Source organism: Patella vulgata, chromosome 5 (genome assembly GCF_932274485.2).
Source record: "Patella vulgata chromosome 5, xgPatVulg1.2, whole genome shotgun sequence".
NCBI lineage: Eukaryota > Metazoa > Mollusca > Gastropoda > Patellidae > Patella > Patella vulgata.
In genome coordinates, this window is record NC_065883.2 from 4918504 (window position 1) to 4938231 (window position 19728).

The 19728-nt window shown below is 39.0% G+C and overlaps 1 long non-coding RNA gene across 1 annotated transcript; it reads right to left on the minus strand.

Moving 5' to 3' along the window:
- Positions 1-7749: 7749 nt before the first annotated feature.
- Positions 7750-9350, minus strand: LOC126822137 (uncharacterized). The gene is made up of 3 exons (XR_008788345.1): positions 9258-9350; positions 8592-8735; positions 7750-8013 (listed from the first exon to the last, which is right to left on the minus strand). It is a non-coding gene; the product is annotated as an uncharacterized LOC126822137 (long non-coding RNA).
- Between the last annotated feature and the right edge of the window lie 10378 nt (positions 9351-19728).

Here is a 19728-nt window from a genome sequence, read left to right on the forward strand (position 1 = left end):
TTTCCCAAATGAAATGAAATGGGGTTTAACGTCCTACTGTTCTGCTCCTAAACTGGGCTAATAAAGACGGACATACGCCATACAGTGTGCTATGAGCGAAATTTTGCCCGGGCAGCGGTGGTACGGCTGGTATATTTATGCTAACGTTTTCACCGCGATAGCGTCTCTTCAGGCATTTATTAAACAATAATTCAATCAACAATAGTCTATTACGTCACAACGCCATAATTACATGATAAAATTATTATACAGGTAAGGGTAGTTATTTCTGAGCCTACAGACTGATATTCAGTTGATATAAAAATATTAAAGGAGGCGTCCCAGATATGGAATGAAATGAAATGGGGTTTAAAGGTGTGCAATGAGGGAAATTTTTACAGGACAGACTTATAATATCGAATTCCAACTGAATGACAAGACACTGCCCTTGTCAAAGATTGCGGTTCCTTTCGATATCAGCATGTATCGGACTGTAAATTCCTGGATTATGGCCCCTGATTGTTCAAAAAGTCGCGTTTTCCGCTTGTAGACTTTCTAAAAGTCACATTTTTTATCCGATTTTAAAACCGTTTAAATATATCACCGTTACATCTTAATGATGGTTGAGTTCCAATTTCGTGAAAATCGGACCGACGTTGCCCTACCAAATGGCCGCTCCATGTACGCAAATAGTGTAAAAGTATGTAATACCAAGCCTGTGAACCCTCTAAAAGTTACAGTTTTTAACGGATTTCAAAAACTGTTTAAATATTACCATTACGTCCTGATGACTGTAGGACCGAAAGTGTCCGATAAAATGGCTGCCCCTTGTACGCAAATAGTGCACAGGTAGGTAATATCAAGGTTATGGACGCTCAAGGGGTGACAACCTTATGCAAGAACCAATAGGAAAGCAAACATGGATAGAATAAACCCGCAAGCGGCATTTTTCATCAACCCTTCCTTGAAGTGTCAAATTTGACAATCAACCCCTCCCACGTGTATGGCTCTATTGCGTGTCGCATGTGCAGCGTGTTTTCGTCATTTTACGCAAGGCAATATAGTATTTATTGTTCAGATGCGTTCTGCTCTAAATATTATAGTACAAGTCGCTTTAAATAATATGGAGTAATTAGGACAACCACGATTCGCTTGATGTGTGTTACATCGGTTGATTACTAAAAACCTGTAGATATTTCTCAACTAAATTATAAATCATCTATTATAGATCATCAAATAGTCCAATAAGAGAGCGGAGCATTGAGAGAGAGAGAGAGAGAGAGAGATGAGGTTTAACGTCCACTCGACACAAACTAGGTCATTTCGGAACTAACATATGGTTTAATTTTATTTCAATAATTCGCTTGCGCGTAGGGGTCTTTAGCAGTGGGTGAAAACCGGAGGACCCGGAGAAAACCCACGAGGTTGGACAGGCGACCCTACTCCTTGTCACGTACAACCGGGGATTCGAATGACCTAGTTTGTGTCGAGTGGACGTTAAACCCCATTTCTCTCTCTCTCTCACATCCAGTGCTATGATGTTTAAACTTCTGATATGTTTCATATTTGTCGTTGTTTTTAAACAAAGCTTCGTGGATGGTCTGAAGTCAAATCTACAGATCGCGAAGAGAGATCAGATTGCTAAGCTCAGTGGCCAACAAAACCCGACAGTAACTTATAGATTGGCGAGCAAGAAGAATATCCATGAAGAGGACGAGATCGAATCGAAAATTGAGAATATGATGGCTAACTCTGGAGACGCCTTGCAAGGAGGGGTGGTACAAGCCAGGAACCGGATAAGGAGATCAGTGGAGACCAGGATGCAACCTCCGCCCCCCCCCCCGTCCCCGTCCCCGTCCCGGGCTTGGTGGAGCAGGCTAAGGTTAGAAATTAGGAAGATTACATTAACTGTGCATATATATCTACAATAATAGATGCAGTGTATACAGGGATATATCGATTGGGCATTTATTATATAAAATGTCGTGGACCTAAATACTGAGTATTCTAAGGATTAACAGTTTATAATGAATTAAATGCAGTTTAAAAAAATGTGCAAAAGTAGTAACCATTTCTGTGTATATTTGCAAATAGTTTCGACAGGTTTTCGTTGAATTTTCTGTGAAACCAGACAGTCCACAATAATTCTATAAAATTCAGGATTGTTATTTGTAAACACTAAGAACGACAATAAAAGAATTGGTAACAATTTTCTGAAAAGTCTTTAGAATTATTATTACTTTTAAAATCTCTGACTAGTTAAAGATACGCTCTGTTGGGCGACGAACTGATGCGAGCAAGTCAGTATGTAGAAAATATGGTTGAAATGAAATGAAATGGGGTTTAACGTCCCACTGTTCTGCTCCGAATTAGACTAATGAAGACGGACACACGCCATACAGTGTGCTATGAGGTAAATTTTGCCCGGACAGCGGCACTACGGCCTACACTTATATCGAATTCTAACTGTCAAGGGATCTTTTACGTGGACGCCAATGTGTACACGGGACCTCGGTTTTTCGTCCCATCCGAGCAACTAGACAACTGTCCTTGTAAGGACTTCCGTCCTGCATCACTGACAAGGGGGATCCTCGCCGGAAAATCTAGATGAACTTTCTCGGCTAATGTAATGATCGAACATCCGACCTCCAGGCTAGCGGGCCGGCGTCCTACCCACTTGGCCACCGTGACCCCAAAAATATGGTTGAAAAAGAAAACGTAGATTCTGACAAAGAATCATTTAAAGTTAGTCAAGGATTTACTGTAATCAGATATTTTCAATTTCGAATGACGTCAGTAAATGTGTTAAAAATGGCATGCCCATAAATACCTTACGCAGAAATCAGTGGGCCGTGAATTTTTTTAACAGTTGGCTGAATAATAAGCACAATAGAGAAAGAAAACTCCTGTGTACGCTGAAGGATATGAGTATATAAGATGTTAATTTTTAGATGCGTAGATTCGTCTTGGAAGTAAGCAAAATAAAATGATGAATATCACCCACCGAATTCCATATTTAGTTATGGAGAGCAAGAGACACAGAGAGGGACGGGCGAACAGAGAGTGAGTGACGGAAAGAGAGAGTGGGGCAGAGAGACTGAGACCGACACAGAGAGGGGTGGACAGAAAGAGAGGGGGACAGAGAGACAGACAGAGAGCGGTAGGTGCAAGGTCATACCGCGATTAACACAATTTGGTTCAATTAAACTTCAATGATTCGTTTGAACGTAGGGGTCTTTAGTTGTGGGAGGAAACCAGAGGGCCCGACGGAAACCCACGAGGTTAGACAGGTGACCCTACATCTAGAAATGTTGGCTCGAAACCCATAACTCGAATCAAAGACAGAACTTGTTATCTAAAGTCTATTCGACCAACCTTTCACCCCACCCCCTTCAATTGGTGAAAAAAATCGAACTCACTTGCCCTCGGTGTATACACCCAACAAATTGATAACAGTCATAGATATATTTAGTATTTCATGTCAAAATATTAATGCTAAACAACCTCAGCAACCTACCCCTGGATGAACTTTCTCGGCCAATGCAGGAATCGGACACCCGGCCTCCAGGGTAACGAGCCAGCGTCTTAGTCACTTAGCCCCGTTTTCTGCAGTCAAGTTTTAGTAAATAAACATGATTTTGAGGCATAAGGATATCCGAGTTAAGAGGTTGGTTACGCTGAAATGTTGGTTAGGTTGAAATGTAGGGCGGACAATTGTGTGTTTTCTAGTATGCTGCATGATATGTAGCACCATGCGTCTTCTGTCAGACGTGGAGAGCGGGCGTGGGAAAACCGGTCGCCACATCCTACGTACGACCCATGTATCTTTTCTTACTACATATCTTAGTAGCCTTGTGATCGTCTAGAATTTGTCTCTAGCTGTCTTTGCTTCTGCTTCACGTTGTGTATTTACTTCTTACTGTTTTCTTAAGATGTCTGAGTACCCAGTCGGAGCAGAACAGTAAACTTTAAACCACATTTCTTTTCATTTTATTTCTTTAAATCGTCGGGAATAAATCTAATCAAGTACCACCCGGTCAGCATATCTACCCAAATTGTTTGAAATTCACAACACATTTACGTTAAAGAAGTCCCAAGAAGAGATCTAAAGTTTATGAGTATAATTTAGCCGATAGTGTTAAACGTGTTAACAGATTGCCATAACACCGTGATATGTGTTGGATATATACCTATATGTGTGCATATAAAATAGATTTTATTATCACTCCCCAATATTTAGTGCCACACAAACTGGAGCCTTACACAGGGGGGTTCACTTGGGTGGGGATTGGGGCTTTTTTGCCTGATGATCGAAACGAGAGGATGATCGTACAGGAGAACCTGAGAAAACCAACCAGATGCGATTATAATGATTAAATTCTGAAGTTGCGTGAAGGTATGCCTTAGCAACAGATCTCACTCTCACTTGAATTTACGTATGTGTTCATGTGAGAAGACGAATCCAATCTGGTTCCAGCGTTCTGCGATCTTTTTGGAGTTTCCCCCCCTTATTCGAAAACCTTTTAAGGCAATTAAAACTACAGGTACTAATTCATGGATTATAATTTAGTTTATTTGCTTAATTCGCGATTCAGGAACATTGATAGTTTACCAAGATGGGAGTATTTTGTACACGTTCATTGAGAATTAATTTTATTGCAAGAAATTCACACATGCATAGAAATATAATACAATATATATTCAATGATACATAAATATAAATATAAAATACGTATTTGAAATATTAAAACGAGATTTAAGACGTGACAATAAAATATCATGATCAATCGTGTCAAATGCGGCTGATAAATCTATAAGAACCAGAACTACACCTTCACCAATGGATATTAAAATGTCATTATAAACTCTTACTAAAGCCGTTTCGACACTGTGAAATTCTCTGTATGCTGACTGAAATTTTGAATACAAGTTAAAACACGATCCATGATTATGCAACTGGTTAGAAACAACTTTCTCAATAATGTACGATACCACTCTGTAATTGTAGAGTTCATTTTGATTACATAAACAAACCCATAGAATGGTGGAAAATATTGCTTTCTGTTTACCGAAAAATAAAGACGTCCTATCTTTCACACAATAACTATCAAAGTGACAACCACGTGACCAAGTAATTTTTAATTAGCTAATGTGACCATAATCATGTTTGAATAGTTTTAAAGGTGTTCATAAATGCCTAATTAATTAAAGCATTCGCGACACCTTCTATCCCTATGGCTATTAATTAACCGCGGCATTCAATAAGATCACTAATGACTGTATTAAGATATAGCCATTCATGCCTGAGGGTTGAATTACATGACAAATGAACTGACAGAGTTTAATATCCTACTTTTCGTCACCAACCGGTGTAATGCAGATGAACATACGCAATGGAATGTGCTTTGAGGACCATTTTGTCCGTACAATGACTTAGTCATATTTCGAATTCCAACGGTGAATGGTTCTCTAATGGCACGTCCAAGTGTACACAGGGTACAGATTTTTATCCCATTCTCACGATTAGACGTTGTTGCTTTCGGGAAACCATGCCAGAAGTTCTTTCTCGGCCTAAACCGGGAACCTGTTTTACACCTATCTGGATTCTCATCATTATCAGTGCGACGTCATGCTCATAAATTAATCATGTTTTATAAAATTTTAAATAATATAGCTCATGTTAAGGACTGAATTATATTGTTGTAATAGTTTGTAAATTGTATTTTCTTTTCATTTTATTTTGTATTTTCGTTTCATTTTTTTTTTTTATATTTTCATTTCATTTTGTATTTTTGTTTTGTTTATTCCGGAATTATTCTTGCCGTCTTATTCCGCCAATTACCTCTTCTAAGAACCTTTACAACTTACGCAATTCCGACATGACACGAATTAAATGTAAAACAAATATTTATAAAAACTCCTTTTCGTCTTCTGCTTTAAAAACGTGAAATAGTTTAGATAGTTTAGATAATGACATACAAATGGTTTCATCAGTCTTTGATTTTAAAACTAAACTTATTCCCCCAAACTAAAGAAATGTTTTTCTATAGCAGATAGCAATTTCAAATTATCCATTGTAAACTGCGTAAAGATAAAAGTGATTTAATATACCAAAGTTCCTTATGCATATTTATGACAATCCTCGATATGACTGTGACCTCGACCTTGATCTGAACTCTTTTTACTCCACTGTGACACTGTCCGAATTACACACACCAGCGACATGATACCATTCATACCCATGTATTATAGAAATATTACTTGCCTACTCTATGGTAATGCCGAACTATCTCCTCACGTCAACTCCGATATTTTTAAAACTGTTTACTAAATATTAAACTTACGAAAAGTTTTACTCCGTGAAATATAACCCTGTGCCAAGGAATTCATGAATTCGTTTATTTTATTTTATTTATTAAATTACTTATCTACTTATTTATGCTATAACTAAATTACTGTCATTTTTTTTAAAAATTACCTATCTAAAATACTGTAAATTATTTTAAATTACTTACTTACTAATTTGTACTTTAACTAAAATCCACAACTCCTTCATAAGAAGATATATTAATTAACGCCCGAGATACGAAATGCATAATTATTGATAGAATCATACATCCTCAAAACCAGGAAAACAATAAATTATCCAAACTCGGGGTTAAGCATCCCGTTGCAAATTTAAAACAAGTACGAGCGTACTATGGACCAGAAACTGACCATGATCTTTGAGAATATGATTCATAGAGTTCCCCCTCATTCGGGTACATATAGAATTTGAAAAGATTTTTTTTAGCGAAGGATGATACAGTTATGCCAATTTTCATGTTCATCGGATTTGAATTGATGGAGCCATATGCTTTTTCGAAGAGCGTGACCCCAAGAAGAAGTAGAAGATAAGTAGCGGTTCGCGATAAGTCATTTATAAAACTTTTGCACCAAATGGGTCCATGAAGAAGGACATGCTTTATGCGATGTACTATAAGGGGAATCTTGCCCGGACAACGACACTGCGGCCTACTCTTACATCGATTTCTGTCAGGGATCTTTAACGTCCACATTTTTACTGCATTAAATTGGCCGACGAAAACTTGCAGTTTATATTACTCTCTCTGCAAGTTACACTAGAACAATTTATTTATATAATTCAGTCGACCACTATATCTATCAATTTGATTGGAAAACGGCCTTTTGAGATCAGGATGTTGAAACGTCATGATTTCGAGAAAAACAAACGTCAAACGTTTATTTCTTAACAAATCATTACCATATGGATGTTTTCCATATAGGGTCGACACAAACCAAGACAAATCGGGACTAACATATGCAGAGGCGTAGCCGTGAAATATATATATTTTTTTTGTGGGGGGAGGGGGGTGCCCCCAAATGAAATTATATAAAATGTTGACAATCTGTAACGCCGGAGGCGCGGGGGAGCCCACCCCCAATAATTTTTTTTAAAAGTTTCAGTCTTCTGTAAACACTATTTTGGCATATTTTACGGGGTTACCAACTACATTAACTAGCTATGGCACTTGTGACTAGAATATGACATGGATAATGACTACATGACAGACCGTGAGCAACGGGTTCAACTTAATGTGTGTACGTTTTCTAATGTTACTTAAAATCGGGCGTACCCCAGAGTTCAGCATTTGGGCCGTTCTTATTCATTGCTTAAAATCCCCAAGAAATAAAACAATATAATAAGTTTATTGAAGATATACAGGTATATATAAAAAATATATCCCACATCTAAAATGGGTAAAAAAAAATTAAAATAAATCGAAGAATATTTAAATGGATAAATACACAGAATTCAATTAACCCATTGTTGTATTCAAATCAGTTAACCCCAGAACACGTCAGCAGGTCGTCCTTTAGTACCAAGATCGGTAACTCTAAATACTGATCCGGCCTGATCATCAGTAATATTCATATGACCGGATGTGACGTATAGCTCATCAAAGTTCTTGCCACCCCAACAACAGGAAGTGATTTGGCTTGTGGGAAAATTAATTCTGGAAATCTCTTGACCTGTAAATAAAATGTATGGTAACATTTCACAGTTTGGTTGAAATAAAAAAAAAATAATGAATGGATGAAATGGCGATTAACGGCCTACTTTTCTGCGCCTACTGGGCTAATGAAGACGGGTATACGGCCCCTACAGGGTAATTTTGCTCAGACAACAAACTCTACGCTCACATCAACGTGTATACGGTACCTCAGTTTTTCGTTCCAACTGAACACCTAAACATATTATAAACGATATAGTAAACACTTTATGTAAATATGAAGAACATTCGATTCAGAATTGTTTTCGATTTCCGATCAAACAGCACCAAAACATCTGGAAATCTACTGAATCTTGTTTTACTGCATGCGTTGCATGTCGCCAACCCACAGATAACCCGCGAATCGTGCCACAGATTGGACCATATGTTAGTCCCGAAATGACCTAGTTTGTGTCCAGTGGACGTTAAACTCCCCCACTCTCTCTCTCTCTCTCTGTGTTTAGTTTAGGATACTGTGGATTATAACTATTGCCACCAGTGTCGACGCTAGACAAAAAACTAGTTCATATGTTTGTATCTAAGAAAATAAAAGCTTACCAGTTTCTGGATCATAACGTACTATGCAGCTTCCATTAATAAATGCACACCATATTTTGTCATCTACATCCGACGTCATTCCATCGGGGTAGCCCAAAGTCTTAATGGTGTCTTCAGGGAATTTTATCAAAACTTGTTTGTTTGCTACAAAAACAATATATATACATAATCTTTATTGAACCTGGGCAGGGGGTGGGGTGACCTAATGTCTAAGGCGTGCGCTTTAGGTCATAATGTCTGTCTTGAATGGCGTGGTTTCGAGTCCCACCTTGTAGGTGACAAGAAATAGGGTCGCTTGTCTAAGTTCATGGGTTTTCTACGGGGCCTCCAGTTTTTCCCAGTGCCAAAGACTATTGTGAAGATGGACATACGCCATACAGGGTTCTAATAGGGAGATGTTGCCCGAACAGCCGACGTTAACGAAATTCAGCTGACAAGAGTCTCAGATTTTTCTTCCACCCAAACGACATGTTGCTGTTCTTGCACTACTGACATGGGACCTTCCCGGCCAATATCCAAAGGGATCGCGAGTCAGTATTTTACTCACTGAGTCACCGCGGTTCCCATTAAAAGATCAAGGTAATGCTTGTGACAGTGTTAGACGTTATGCATTAAAAGATGTCAGTGTGAAAAGAATTGACTTTCTGTTCATATCGGAATGCTTACTCAGGTTGCCAGTTTCAAGATCGAAATCGAAACTCCAGATTTCTCGTGGCTTGGTATCAACATAAAACATCTTTGTATTATTGTGTGTCCAAGGTAAACCATTTGATATTGTCATCTTATCTAGATGACGATTCACCTTCAAATCTTTTTCTAGGGTGTAAAGCGAGGCGTCTGCCATTTCCGGAAAGACAAGTTCTTTCATATATCCCATCGTACCTGCAATAACGAAAGTAAAATAACGACTTTTAGTCCAGTTCCTGTGGAGATTTATCTTGTAAAACAATAACTGTACTGGAGGATATCGAAGCTAGGAACAGAGGATAGTTAAATGTTTATTAGAACGTTACTTCCATCTTGTGTACCTCAAAATGTTCAAGGTCAGGTTCATATCCATTAGGCCTGGATTTCAACAGCATCTTCATCATGCGGATACAGAGCTTTCAGTTTTAGAAAATCCTTCAGTAGTTTGTTCTCATTTTTAAGAAAAATAAAGAAAACTATGTTCCAGTGCTTGAAACAATATAATAATTATATAAATGCAGGAGATTACAACTTAATTGATTTAGAATCAAATCATCTCTACATAAACAAAACAAAACAAAATAATAGGAAATTACGATGTTTAAATATGACACTATTAGGACAAGATTCAAAATGTACATCTCAATTATCACGGAATTGTTCTATGGGTATCATTTATGTAAATTGCTTTGGGAAGCTAGGTTATTTAAGCTATTCCTAGTTTCGGTATCCTATGAATAAAATACTGTATTACTATTTTTTTAGAAAATAGATTATTTAAACCAAGTGTAAAATATTGATGAAAATAAAGGCTTGTGGAATAGATTTACGTTAAAATACATGCAGAACGCTGATGTAGGGCTATATTAGAATGCAGTATATTACGATTTAATTCAGAATAAACAAATAAAATGCATTTGAACCGAAACTATCCTTTAGTTTCAATTTAGACGTAAATAAAAAAGACATTGAAGCCTATTCCCAGAGAATCCCCTTCAAAATTAATGATTGAAAAGTAATGTTTGTTAGATGATAATGTGTGAAAGTGTGATTCTGTTCTTTCCAAACTGTGTAAGAAGGGGAGAAATTGCTAAATTGCTTCTATAGTATCAGTTGGGGAGGGGATGGGGGTGACTATATTCAAATATCTTAAAACTATTTCTTTCTTCGCAAAATATGTGAAAGTGTGATGCCTTTCTTTTCAAACTGTGTAAGAAGGGAAGAATTTATAAATATCAAAATAATTGAAGGGGAAACGTTCAAGTATTAGTAATGAACAAATAACGTCTGATGAAGATGATAGTGGACTGTACACTGATGATGAATATGACTCTTTTATCTGAAAATGAAAATACACAGGGTAAAATAAAAAATCAAACTGCACAAGTAACATGCTTTCACCAAAACAGAAAAGGTTTCTGGAAAGGTATACAGTATCTGAAGACAAAATTAAAATATACAAGAAAACCAGACGAGGTTGTGCATCTGGAACGAAGAAACGTCACAAAATAAATAAGACAAAATTGTCAGACAAAAGTGAATCAAAAAAACAAACTCTTCCATTTAAATCCAAACCTTTCTCAATTGCCCTTTGGAAAACGCAATCTTCCCGAAATAAAACAACAGAAATCTTTGATCTGTTAATTGATTTCAATCACGATATTTTTGTTATCACTGAATCTTGGCTACGTCCAACCGGTGATGAAAATTTCATAGCTGCTATGACACCGCCATCCTATTCGTTTATGTATGTTGCTAGAGCTCATACCACCGGTGGTGGTATAGCAGTCATCAACAAAGGGTCTCTTACTGTTGAACAGCTAAGCGACAAGATTACTACTAACTCCTTAGAAAAGCTTTCTTTGAAAATCACCACAGCCAACATAACCCTTAAAGTCCTCCCGCCATCTTCGAAAAATAGACTTCTTCCTTCTGATTTTTATGATGAATTTTCATCCCTTTTATTAGCACACTCTAAAACCAACACATTAATTCTAGGTGACTTTAATATCTAATATTATCATCTGGACAAACAAGTGGTAAAAAAGTTTGTGTCACTCCTTGAGGGCAGAAGCTTTGATCATCAACATGTGAGCAAACCCACTCACAAATCAGGCAACATTTTGGACTGGGTTCTGACTCCATCAGATTCTACTATTATCAATAAGTTAAATTGCAGAGTCTTCTGTACGTTGACACCCCTCAATGTTCTTAAAATCACCTAACGATCATATTCCTGAAGCAATGGCCCGAGAAATCCGTCTGTAGCCATTGCTGTATTGAGACGGAAAACTTGAGTCTTCGACGGAGCGTGTCCATTCTCGTTGTCGAATCAAATCTCCCCTGGGTAAAATATAAGGACTATTCAAGACTTAAAGGACAATATTGGTGCCAGTCATTATCCCATATGTGATAGAACTGATTAAACACATTCCAAATATAATTTTAACACAGAGATCATTGCTATGATAGCTGAGTAATACAGGTTTCCTGAATCGGAAGTGACCAACGCCAAAGGAAAACACGAGTCATACCTCTATATAACTGACTGATGTGACGAGTGATAACAGATACATCGGACAAGTTTAAGAGTTAGTCTAAATGAGAGAAGTTGAAATTATTCTAAATGCGTACTTAATAACAACAAGTTATATAATATGAAATTAATGAAGATCTGACCAAATTGCCAAGTATAAGTTCAATAATAATAAACATAACAGAATGAAACATTTCAAATAAAGAACGAATAGTAATAATAATAACAAAAGTCAAACATATGATGTTATACATATTTGAAATCAGCGAAACATACTACATATTTTGATAATACAATTGATTATAAATGAATGAGAGAGAGAGAGAGAGAGAGAGAGAGAGAGATGGGGTATAAAGTCCACTCGACACAAACTAGGTCATTTTGGGACTAACATATGGTTTAATTTTATTTCAATAATTCGCTTGCGCGTAGGGGTCTTTAGCAATGGGAGGAAACCGGAGGACCGGGAGAAAACCCACAAGTTGGACAGGCGACCCTACTCCTTGTCATGTACAACCGGGGATTCGAAACCACGCCAGTTGTCTCAATGACAGACTTCATGATACAGCGCGCACACGCTAACCATTCAGCCATCCAACCCCCAAATGAATTAGAAATATATACATTATTTACATAAATCATTCAGTAAATGGACATGAATTTGGGTAATTACCCTTATAAAATCGAAGGCGAAACGACTGGTTTGTAAACTGTTTCTTGATTAGTTCGTAGACCTTATCTACAATCAAGGCCAGGGCAGATAATTTGAAATCGTGGAAACCCTATGGATTAACCCAGGGTATAGTGGAGTAGAGCGAAATGAAAACAATGGGGATACCGAGGATGGACTTAACCGGGGTGACCTCTTTAAAAAAAACTCCTAGTGCCGATTTCAAGAAACATTTTACCCTTGGATGCATCGGAAACAAAAAAAGATACTCGCATATGTAAATTTGGCTGTCACTGAAACTCGCTACTGTCACAAAAATTCTTTGACTCAAATTTCCGATATAAATTCTATAAACGTGTACCAATTATTACTGTCTATCTTTAAATATTAGATATAATATTTATCCATTTTTGTGAAGAAAATCCATGAATTATTTATTGTTTAATACGTAACATGACAGCCTTTCTTTTTGATCTGCTGTGTGGTCCAAGAGATGATAAAAAGATTCCACGTTCGCGGCGATTACCAAATGTTTACATTGTAGCTATTTTGGATAGCCTCGTCTATCCCACAATTAGTTTCTCTGCAATATTCTGTTATGTACTAGGCCAATGAGCGTAACACATTTCGCGCGTTCTGGCGTAATGTAGCCGTGTTTGGCACCAGACACTTCACAATAACATATTTAGAGCTCTGGTTAATCCCGTTTGATTTTGTTGCGTCGTTATGTACTGGTTGTTGATCGGACGGTTAACCGGTCATAATTTGCGCTGGGTATCGCAGTGTTTGGGTGGGATTAGGTCTAATCAAACGAAACACTGCGAGGAGTATGCCTAACCATTTGATCAAGAAATAACAACCGCTCACCCCAGTCAAGGTAGCACACAATAAGCTAGCAGACTACAGTCGGGTTGTCAGTGATACCTTGACATTTTTGCCTAGTGCTTGCACCATGGGTGTTTTTCGGGTAATCCAGTATCTTCCTAGTAAGATTGGGTGTCTATTTCCATATACCAAATCTGCCATACTTTTATTGCAAATAAACACCCGATAAATACTATCGGGACAATGTAACTTTAATTATTTACCTCTAAACCTAACGGGGTTTGATGGTCGAATTGTTAGCGCGTGCGCGTTGTATCATAAGGTCTGTCATTGAGTCAACTGGCGTAGTTTCGATTCCCCGGAGGGTTTTCTCCGGGTCCTACGGTTTCCTCCTACTGCTAAAGACTCTACGCCCAAGGGAATTATTGAAATAAAACTTAACCATCTGTTAGTCCCGAAATGGCATAATTTGTATCGAATGGACGTTAACCCCCCCTCTCTCTCTCCCTCTCTCTCTCTCTCTCTCTCTACACTAATTTTTACGTACATAATTTGACCAATCTCCCTCTCCCTCTCTCTCTTCCTCTCTCTCTCTCTCTCTCTCCTGCACTAATTATTACGTAACATAATTTGACCAATCATTAAATCCATAATTAGACACCAATGAATATACTTTGTACAATTATTGGGTCACATATCATCTGTTCAAACAAATATCAACAGGAAATATAAACAATAAGAAACCACATTAAAGATAATCGTATCGATGATGGTATGGCGCCCATGTAATCGATATTTCATGTGTACACGCAAACCATCACAGATAATGTCTCATTTTATTCCTCGGCGTTTAGACAACCAGCCTCACTTCCTCCTTTTGAATAAACGGGATTTCTTTAAATGTATTATTTTGACATGTTTTTTTGATCAAATTTTAAAACAAAATAGAATGATCAGCTATTTAGTAAAACTTCTGGGATGGACGTCGGCTCTTCTTATTTACGACAGGCAATCAGGTATGTATGTATTTATTATATAAAAGCAAATTTGTTAGCGTGGTGTCCCCTGGGCAGGACGAAGGGCCTGAAATGACAACGGGTCTAGTCGTTCAGATGCAATGAAACTCCGAAGCCCAGTGTACACCTTGGCACACATATAAACTAAACCGTGACAGTTAAAATTCGACACGCCTCTCTCCGGGCAAAATACTCTGATAGCACACTGCATGGCATATACATGGCGTATGCCAGTGAAGAAAGCTAGTAATTAAATCTCCATTTCATTAGATTCAAAAAAAGTAGGGGATATTTGATTTTGGGGGCATAATACTAAAATATGCAAATGACTACGAAAAAAGTCACTATAGAACCTAACAGAAGAAACATTTCCAGTTACATGTGACGCCCAAACGCACCAATAGCTACCGCATGGAATGCAGGTGATGCTTGGGATCATCATGGGGGTCCAACCCAAGATTTGCACGACTCTGACTTTGAATGTTACAGTCATTGTGGCATTGAATTCCAGGGTGGAAACATCAGTTTAATTGTTTTAGTGACCAGAAAACAAATTTTGATATGCGTCGGCTTACCCAAAATGAAAGGTTACGTGCCCTTGGCATGCTACAGATCGGCACAACACAGGCGGTTGTGGCGCGGACGATGAATGTTTCTCAGTCTGTCATAAGCAGGCTATGGTCCAGATACCGTGATACACAATCTGTACAGGACAGACCACGCTCCGGTCGCGACCAAGGGCGACAACTCAAGCCCAGGATCGATTTATCCGTACCTTGGCCTTGAGAAATCGTGTCATCACAGCAAATCAGATCAGCGCTTGTCTTCAAACAGACACTGGTGTGAGAGTGAGTGGCCAGACGATTCGGAATCGACTGCATAGGGGTCACCTTCGCGCCCGACGTCCTCGCGTGATCCCTTGTTTGAGAGATCATCACATTCAGGCAAGACGTCGTTGGTGTAGGGATCGTCAACACTGGCATAATCGACGCTGGAGCAATGTGATGTTTTCAGATGAGTCAAGGTTCACTGTTGATTTTTTGGACAGACGTAGGAGGGTGTGGCGTCGTCGAAACGAGCGCTTCCAAGACGTTAACGTCATCAGACATGATCGATTTGGGGGTGGTTCTGTTATGGTGTGGGGAGGCATCACTGTTGCTGGAAGAACGGCTTTACATGTTGTTGCAGGGCGTGTTACAGGCCAGTACTACCGGGACAACATCTTGGCAGTCCATGTTGTGCCGTTCGCACGACGTCATGGCCGCCGTTTCATCTTCCAGGATGACAACGCAAGATGTCACAGGGCCAGGATGGTTACAGGTTACCTCCAACAACAGAACATCACCACATTACCTTGGCCAGCACTGAGTCCGACCTCTCCCCCATCGAGCATGTCTGGGACATGCTTGGACAGAGGTTACGTCAACGTCAACAACGTCCTGCCAATGTCCAAGAACTTGCTGCTGCGTTGCAACAGGGATGGGACAATCTGGACCAAAATGACCTTAGACGTCTCATTAGGAGTATGCACGTCGGATCAATGCTTGTTTGGCAAACAGAGGAGGATTTACACGTTACTGACTTGGTTGTGATGCTGTGGTAACTTTGCTGTTTGACCCCGGGTATCATTTTACCCTTATAATGGTCAGTCTGTGCCTTACTTAGTCTAACGATCATTTGGAATAAATCGATGAATGTGAACTTCATTTCATTTTGTCATTTGTTTCTTCGTCAGTTTCATTAGGTGACTTTAATAACACTTAAAAATCAAATATCCCCTACTTTTTTTGAATAGTATATACAATAGTAATAATCATGTGCGCCAAATCCACCCATCGCATGCTTGAAGCGAGGTAATAGGTCAATTGCTACTGTGGAAATGCACCACGTGTTTCTAGAATCTAAGAGTTAAATTGAACAATTGTTTCTGAAAACCTCATCACAGCTGCGCTGGGAAGTCATTCCCCAGTGTTTCTGAAACAGTCCATTTGAAACATAGGTTGAGATACGATGGCACTGTACCATGCTGAGGCTGATAGAAATGAAATGGGGTTTAACGTATTACTGTTCTGCTCCAACGGGGCTAATGAAGACAGGCATACGCCATACAGTGTGCTATGAGAGACATTTTGCCCGGGCAGCGGCACTATGGCCAAATTGTTGTGGTGATATTCCAGACAGAGCAACACTGGTAAGCAAATATTTAAAAGGCTACAAACGGTTCCTACAGGGGGTTTTGAGTGTTAGATTATGTGGTCTGTCATTGAGTCAAGTAGCGTGGTTTCGATCCCATACTTGTACGTGACAAGGATAAGGGTCGCCAGTCAAACATCGTAGGATTTCTCCGTGTCCTCACACCGCTAAACCTAGTTTATGTCGAGTGGACGTTTAAGAAATGAAATGAAATAGGGTTTAACGTCCTACACCGACTGGGCTAATGAAGACGGGCATACGCCATACAGTGTGCTATGAGGGTAATTTTGCCCGAACAACGGCACTACGTCCTACTCTTATATCTGCCAAGGGATCTTTTACGTGCACGCATTTGTGTACACGGGACCTCGGTTTTCGTCCCATATAAACGACTAGACAGCTGTCCTTGTCAGGTCCTTCGTCCATCACCAGGCTAGCCAGCCAACGTCTTACTCACTTAGCCACCGTGGCGTCCGGACTTTGAGGCTATAATAGATGGCGGCCCCGTGTTCGACCATTGGCCGAGAGGATTTATTGGGATTTTCAGGCGTACTTCTCCCACATCAGTGGTGGGGGACCTCGTCTAATCGTTCGGATGGGACGATAAACCGAGGCCTCTTGTACATGTTGGCATGCACGTAAAAGAACCCTTGCATGGAGTATGACCATTCTCATTAGCCCGGACTGGGCAGAAAATTCGGACGTCAACAAACCCCATTTCATTTCATTTTAATAGATGACGGATCTATATTGCGAAAATGAGAGTTACAAACACGACAGGGGGGGGGGGGCTGAATGGTTAGCGTGCGCGCGCTGTATCATAAAGTCTGTCATTGAGTCGACTGGCGTGGTTTCGAATCCCCGGTTGTACGTGACAAGGAGTAGGGTCGCCTGTCCAACCTCGTGGGTTTTCTCCGGGTCCTCCGGTTTCCTCCCACTGCTAAAGACCCCTATGCGCAAGAGAATTATTGAAATAAAATTAAACCATATGTTAATCCCGAATGACCTAGTTTGTGTCGAGTAGGACGTTAAACCCCATTTCTCTCTCTATTTCTCTCTCTCTCTCTCACACACACACACACAAACACGACATAATTCATATTTCCAGGTGTCTGGCCAATTTACAAAGCGGTCACGTAGATTATAATGATAAAGCGCTCAATGAGACTACAACGATATAGATTCCCGTTTTAATGCCTTGCATTTAACATCGATTGCTATTGTGATGAACCCGTGGCAGATAGGGGCATATTTACTAAGTAATCACTCTGGACGATAAAATCTATTCATCATACGTGACTTGATCTTACACAACTCATCCATCAATATTTATAATGGCATGTATATTTTTATATCTAAAAGACAATGTAAATTTCTACCATATATTTCTATTTATATCCCTCGTGTTTACACTTCCAATTGGCGAGTTTGTCTAAGGTGGGGGTCGGTGGCGAGTTTGTCTAGGGTGGGGGTTGATTAAGTTTACTTGGCATACTGCCTTGTTCAATTATTAGGAAGTTACATCCAATTTTCGATATGTATTCAAACATACTTGATATAGACTACACGAATCATCTTGAAACAAACTTGATATAGACTACACGAATCATCTTGAAACAAACTTGGTATAGAAAACACGAATCATCTTTAATCAAACTTGGTATAGAAAACACGAATCGTCTTGAAACAAACTTGGTAGAGACAACACGAATCGTCTTGAAACAAACTTGGTATAGACTATTAGAATTATCTTGAAACAAACTTGATTTAGACGACACGAAACCTCTTTAAACAAACTTGATTTGGGAAAAACGAACCCTCTTTAAACAATACTAGACAAAACGAAACGTCTTGTCTTTAAAACAAAAGTTGACTATACGAATATAATACTCTATGTCATGTTTAGATGAAGTGCTGGACGTTCTTGCTATCAAAAATAGATATTTAGAAATGAAAATATTGACAATGTTAGTCAAATTACTTTATTCTGAGCAAAGTTTGGGAAAGATAGTTTCAATTGTCAAGTACATTTGCAACGATAATAAACGAGTATTCATTATGTGCTGTAATTATGAAATCCATTAAATATCTACGTCATCCGATAGTCTTGAGAGTTGGTTTTGGGCTTGTCATGAGAATAAATGTCTTATTGATAAGGGGGTGGGGATGGCCGAATGGTTAGCGGATGTACGTTGTCTCATAAAATCTGTCATTGGGTCAACTGATGTGATTTTCATTCCCCGGTAGTACGTGATAAGGAGTAGGGTCGCCTGTCCAACCTCGTGGGTTTCCTCAGGATCCTCCGGTTTCCTCCCACTGCTAAAGACCGCTACTCCCAAGCGAATTATTGAAATAAAAATTAAAACATATGCTAGTCCCAAAATGACCTAGTTGTGTCAAGTGGACGTTAAACCCCCCCCCTCTCTCTCTCTCTCTCTCTCTCTCTCTCTCTTTTATTGATAATTGATATACTATCTACACGATTCCTCTTCAAATAAACTTGACCTAATCATTTATTGGCATTTAATCATTAAAAACATAACAATACCAGAACCTTTGTATGAGAAATGAAATGGAGTTTAACGTCCTACTGTTCTGCATCTACAGGGCTAATGAAGACGGTCGTACGCCATGCAGTGTGCTATGAGGGAGTTTTGCCCGGACAGAGGTATTATGACCTACTCTTATATGGAATTCCAACTGCCAAGGGACCTTTTACATGCAACGGGTCCACGGTTTTTCGTTCCATCCGAACGACTAGACAGCAGTCCTTGTCAGGCCCTCCATCCTGCACCACTGACAAGGGGAAACCACGTCGGAAAATCCTGATGAGACCATTGTATGGGACAGCAATCACTGGTTTATTATATTGAAAGTGACACGGCTAAAATTCTAGTAAACTCTATGGTTAATTGACGACTCGACAACTGTAATACATTTTTGTACAATTTACCTGAAAATAAAATTAAACAACTTCAGAAACAAAGCAGCCCTGATCATAACCAAGACTAAACCATTATAAACAATTCTGAAAGATCTCCATTGGCTTCCAGTCCGTCAAAGTATCAATTTTAAAATGCTGTCTATTACGTAGTCTACTCTAAATAACGAATCCTCGCCCCAGTACCTTAGAGACCTTCTCAACACCAATAAACGTTGTAGAACCCTTCAATCACAATCAGACAACCTCTTAATTAAGCCTTTTTCAAA